The following is a 6,103-nucleotide window of genomic DNA, read 5'->3' on the forward strand; positions in this document are numbered from 1 at the left end:
CCCTAGCGATGCTGCTTACTCTCACTATGGATTATTGATTTTTAATTATTTACATGTTGACAAATCTTGGATCTTTGTTTAAATTGAATCTATTTGTTTCGCATCTTTGACTGATCACCTTAGGTTGCATGCATCTAGATATTTGTTGTGAAACTAAATAAGCTCGAAAGGATGATAGTTTCAATAGGCAACAAATGGATATCCTAAGATAATATTCATGAGAAAAGAGATCATAGATGACATACAGTACATTAATTTGGAGCCATGCGCTATGTGTTTGTCACTCTCACAGATCGTAACGACTCTTGCATGGGTAACAGCTGCCTTAGCTTAGAACTAGGGAACATGCAAGTTAACTGGCTAAGGAAGGCCCAAGAAGCTCTTAGTTTATGCACAGTAAGGGGAGTAATTGCTAAAAGTAACTAGCCAAACCTTTTAGTAGACGAACTTTGTTGACATGTTTATATATTGATTGTTAATATCCATAGTAGAGTGAATGGTATGCTAGTGGTGGATTCTGACCCCTAGTGTTTCTTTATTATTGTTTTATCCAAATTCATTCAGTTGTTCTTTTAAAGTTTTGTCATTGATCTGTTAGTTTGTCTAGTCTAAAAAACCAATCAAAACCCCCCATTTGCGTGTGTTAGTTAGAGTTGATTTAATCGAATTTAATTAAGTTAGTGATCATAACACTAGTACAATTCCCTGTGGGATCGACCTCGTATTTGTAAGCTTTGCTACTCCGCGATTCGTGCACTTGCGAGTTAACCTAGAGCTCAGAAAAAGTTATTTAATTTGCTCTAGGAAAACATACAACAAGTTTTTGGCGCCGTTGCCGGGGAATTGTTATTTGTGTTGATTGCTAGTTTGATTATCTTTAGTTAAGTCATTTTAGTAAGGTTTTATTTTCTGTTTTTATTTTTGGTTCTTACTGATTTCTCTTGTTTCTAAGGTACAATGGAAGGATCAAATTCGAAGATCACCCCCCTTTCACGTGCAGAAGGCCAAAAGGTGTTGAGTGCGTACAAGGGCAGGCCGAGACTCAATTGGACACCGTTAAGGATGAGGTCAACTCTTGTGTCGCCGAGAGGGAGTGAATCTGAAGAAGCATACGAAGAAGAGAAATCAGAAGAGGAAGTCGAGGAGACCTTGCAACCGAATGCCTCTCAAATGAGAGTACCTTTGACTGATTATTCGTCTCCAACGCTTCTAGCTCAACCTACGTGCATTGTTTACTCTCAAGTGGAAGCTGATTTTGAACTTTCAAGTGGGACAATCAAACTTCTTCCATCATTTCATGGGTTAGAAGGAGAGGATCCCTACGTGCATATCAAGGAATTTCATGCGATATGCGAGATTGGCAAGCTGAGGGGGTTGAGCGATGATCAAAGGAAGTTAAGGTTATTTCCATTCTCTCTTAAAGATAAAGCTAAACAGTGGTTGTTTTCCTTGCAGGTCGCTTCAATTAAAACATGGGAGGAACTGGCATCTAAGTTTCTTCTGAGGTTCTATCCAGTTAGCAAGACTATCATTATGAGGAAAGATCTTAGGGTTTACACAATCAGAGGACGAAGTGTTTCATGAGAGTTGGGAAAGGTATCAAGAGCTTCTGACTTCGTGTCCGCACCATAATCTTGCCCCGTGGATGCAGATTGAGTATTTTTATGAGGGTCTGTTGGATCAAGATCGTAATATGGTGGATATGACATGTGGAGGAGCACTGAAAAAGAAGACTTTTGAGGAAGCATGGACACTCTTTGACACATTGGCATTGAGTTCACAGCAGTGGAATAGACGGAAAAGAGTGGAAAAGAAATCAGCTATGGAAGCTGAGATATCTGAGCTTAAGCAGATGATGCAGGTGCTGATGGCAAATCAAGGAGCTAGGCCATCACATGGAGAGTCATGTTTCGAGGTTGAAAGAGTTCAAGCTAGACCGAGTGTACAGTCCCCTGTTGAGCAGCGAAGTACTTATTTGGAGGACATGATGGCTGCATTAGCCCAGAGTACAACTTCGATGTCTAATGATACTAAGACGTTTATGAATAAGACTGAGGAGCAGTTGAGTGTCACAGCTAAAGCTATCTCGAATTTGGAAGCCCAATTGGAACAAGTGACTTTGACCTTGGACAAAGTGGTAAAGGGTGCACCAATTCAGGATAGGGCAGAAGCGATCACTACTTTGAGAAGTGGGAAAGTGATTGACAACAAAGTGGGCACTACTCAAGATGATAATTCAGGAAATGAGGATGAAGTTGAGATTTTAGAGCCCGAACAAATGGAAAAGTACAAGAGGGATAAAGTTAAGGTTAAGGATGAGGAAGAGGAGGAAAGAAAGAAACAAGAAAAGCACATTGCTACACGTGCTAGCAAGAAGGCCGTGACTACCTCCTCTATCCCAAGAGCTCCTTTGCCTTTCCCTCAACGTCAATGGAAGCAGAATAAGGATGAGCAAGCCAAGGAAATTTTGGAGATGTTTAAGAAAGTGGAAATCAACATTCCTTTGCTTGATGCTATTCAGCAGATTCCTAAGTATGCCAAGTTCTTGAAGGAATTGTGCACACACAAGAGGAAATTCAAAGAACATGAGCAGGTGTGTCTAAGTGAAGAAGTCAGTGCTGTTTTGCAAAGAAAGTTGCCGCCTAAGTTGAAGGACCCTGGCAGTTTTACGATTCCATGTTTGGTAGGGAATCATAAGTTTGAGAAGGCATTGTTGGATCTGGGAGCGAGTATTAATTTGATGCCGTATTCAGTTTTTGCACAGTTGGGCATAGGAGACCTTAAACCTACTAGTGTTACTCTTCAATTGGCAGATCGTTCAGTAAAGGTTCCGAAAGGTGTGGTTGAAGACGTGCTGGTTCGGGTTGCAGATTTGATCATGCCCGCTGATTTTATCATTCTTGAAATGGAGGATACCCCAATTAGAGGGAATGAGCTACCGATCATATTGGGAAGACCGTTCATGGCCACGGCGAACACCAAGATTGATGTGAGTAATGGGAAGTTGACAATGTCTGTTCTTGGTGAAACAGTTGAGTTTGATGTTTTTGGTGCAATGAGGTATCCAAAGGAGGAGGATGATTGCTTTCGATTGATAGTTTGGACCCATTGGTTGAGGAAGTGGGCGAAACTAATCTTGCAGAAGATACATTGGAGGTTGCTTTGGGAGCACTCGAGTCTAGTGAGTTGGAAGAAAACGTGGAAACAACTCCTACACGTTTGGAGGGCAACCGACCTCTCAGGAATAAGTGGTTCAACCAGTTTGAAATGCTAGTGCCTACTAATCAAAAGACGCTTCCCTCTACTGAGCAAGCACCTAAGTTGGAGCTGAAACCGTTACCAGAGCGTTTGAAATATGCATTTTTGGGAGAGAATGAGACCTTGCCTGTGATTATTGCAGCTAATTTGAGTGTAAGCGAGGAAGAAAGACTCTTGAGAATTCTGAAGGAAAATCGGTTAGCATTGGGATGGACCATAGCCGATATCAAGGGGATCTCACCCACAGTGTGTATGCACAGAATTTTACTTGAGGAGGAATCCAAGCCTACTCGTGATGCCCAAAGAAGACTGAATCCAACTCTGAAGGAAGTTGTGCGTAATGAGGTAATCAAATTGTTGGATGTTGGTATTATTTATCCTATTAGTGATTCGAAGTGGGTTAGTCCTGTTCAAGTGGTGCTGAAGAAAAGTGGTATTACTGTGGTGAAGAATGAGCATAATGAGTTGGTTCCCCAAAGGACGCAAACCGGTTGGCGTGTCTGTATTGATTATCGAAAGCTTAACACCGCGACAAGGAAGGATCATTTCCCTTTGCCATTTATCGACCAGATGTTGGAAAGGTTGGCCGGCCATAGTCACTATTGTTTTTTGGATGGGTACAGTGGGTACAATCAGATTGCTATTGCGCCCGAGGATCAAGAGAAGACCACGTTCACATGTCCATTTGGTACATTTGCTTATAGGAGGATGCCATTCGGATTGTGCAATGCGCCCGCAACATTTCAGAGATGCATGATGTCTATTTTCTCGGATATGGTGGAATCATTGAGGTATTTAGGGATGATTTTTCTGTTTTTGGTTCGTCTTTTGATGCATGTCTGGATAACTTGTCTTTAGTTCTGAAAAGATGTCAAGAAGCCAATCTAGTGCTTAATTGGGAGAAATGTCACTTCATGGTTCAACAAGGGATAGTATTGGGTCATGTGATTTCGAAGGAGGGCATACAAGTTGATAAGGCCAAGATTGATGTGATACAGAGATTGCCGCCTCCATCGAGTGTTAAGGAAGTAAGAAGTTTCCTAGGCCATGCTGGGTTTTATAGGAGATTCATCAAGGATTTTTCCAAGATCTCCAGGCCTTTGTGCACCTTATTGCAAAAAGAGGTGAATTTCGAGTTTAATGAGGATTGCTTCGTTGCATTTAACAAGTTGAAGAAGCTACTCACTTCTGCTCCAATCATTATGCCACCTGATTGGAACTTGCCGTTTGAGATTATGTGTGATGCAAGTGACTATGCTGTTGGAGCTGTTTTGGGTCAGAGAGTTGATAAGCTGCCACATGTGATCTATTATGCAAGCAGGACTCTGAATGATGCACAGTTGAATTATTCTACTACAGAGAAGGAGTTGCTTGCTGTGATCTTTGCTTTGGAGAAATTTAGAAGTTATTTGATTGGATCTAAGATCATCATCTACACGGATCATGCCGCTCTCAAGTATCTGCTGAATAAGAAAGACGCCAAGCCGAGGTTGATTAGATGGACTCTGTTGCTACAGGAATTTGATATTGAGATCAAGGATAAGAAAGGTTGTGAGAATGTGGTAGCAGACCATTTGAGTAGACTCGTGAATGAGGAACAGTCTGAAGAGGACACATGTTGAGTGCTCATTTTACACTATTTTATGATACTAACTCCCTAACTCAGAGTGCAAGAACTCGATATTTTGTGTGTTGTTAGGTTGTTTTTGTTTTTATAGGATAAAATGAGCAAAGAAGAGAAAAGAAGCCAAAAGGACCATTTTTAGACATTTCCTAATCAAACTAGGAAAACCAGAGAAATCCTGGTCAAACCAGGAAAGGGGCCGAAATCCTAGTCGAATGAGGATTCCTGGTCACACTAGGAAACATCAAGTTCAGAACCATCATTGCGGAGCCAGAAATGAGAAATCCTAATTGGAACAGGAAATCCTAGTTGAACTAGGAAACCTAACCCAACTAGGGAAAGGAGTCCTAATGACACTAGGAGACCCCAGGGGCAATATGGTCATTACGAGAAGTCAAAATGGATAAGGAATCTTTCATTTACAAGAACCACTGGGCAGCGAATACAACCACCTCTTTGCCTTGTCCTTAAGCGCAAAAGGGAACATCCTCAAACGGTACTGATCGGCATTCAGGCCCCTCAATTGTGCGGCTTCACAAACCCCGGAAAACTCCTTCAAGAAATGGATCGGATCCTCCCCATTCAGCCCATGGTAACTCGGCAACAAATGAATCTGACCACTCTTGATTTCGAAATCAGTGGCTATGGTGGCATACCGAATGCACGATGGTTGAGTGGGCAGCGAAGGTGCTGAAAAATGGCTCAGGGGCTGCGGCACTATCTCATTTGCTTCAGCCATGTCGACACTCTCAGTCTCTTCACTACTCGAATCTGATGCACTAGGTTGCGGGCTGACTTGTGATGCACCTAAAGCTTCGTCCTTGAGCCTCTCCAACCTAGCAACAAGTTCAGGGTTCATAAAACACACCTAATCAAGAGAAAACACACAATCAGTAGAAAGAATGCATATAAAGGCATGGCATTTATTAAAAACTAAAAATTAGCAAAAACTGAAATCTAACTAATATAACCTAATTCTAATGACTAATTACACCAATTCATTGATATTAGACACCATTCCCCGGCAACGGCGCCAAAAACTTGTTGATGTGTTTTCTTAGAACAAAATAAACAATTATCTCATTCTAAGTTTACTCGCAAGTGCACGAATCGCATCAGTAGCAAAGCGTACAAGCACGAGGTCGATCCCACAGGGAATGGTTAATAAACAACAAATCAATGCAATTAATCACTAGAATAACTAAATGGGGGGTTTTGAAA

This window comes from Dryas octopetala, chromosome 5 (assembly GCF_963921425.1).
Source record: "Dryas octopetala chromosome 5, drDryOcto1.1, whole genome shotgun sequence".
Lineage (NCBI taxonomy): Eukaryota > Viridiplantae > Streptophyta > Magnoliopsida > Rosales > Rosaceae > Dryas > Dryas octopetala.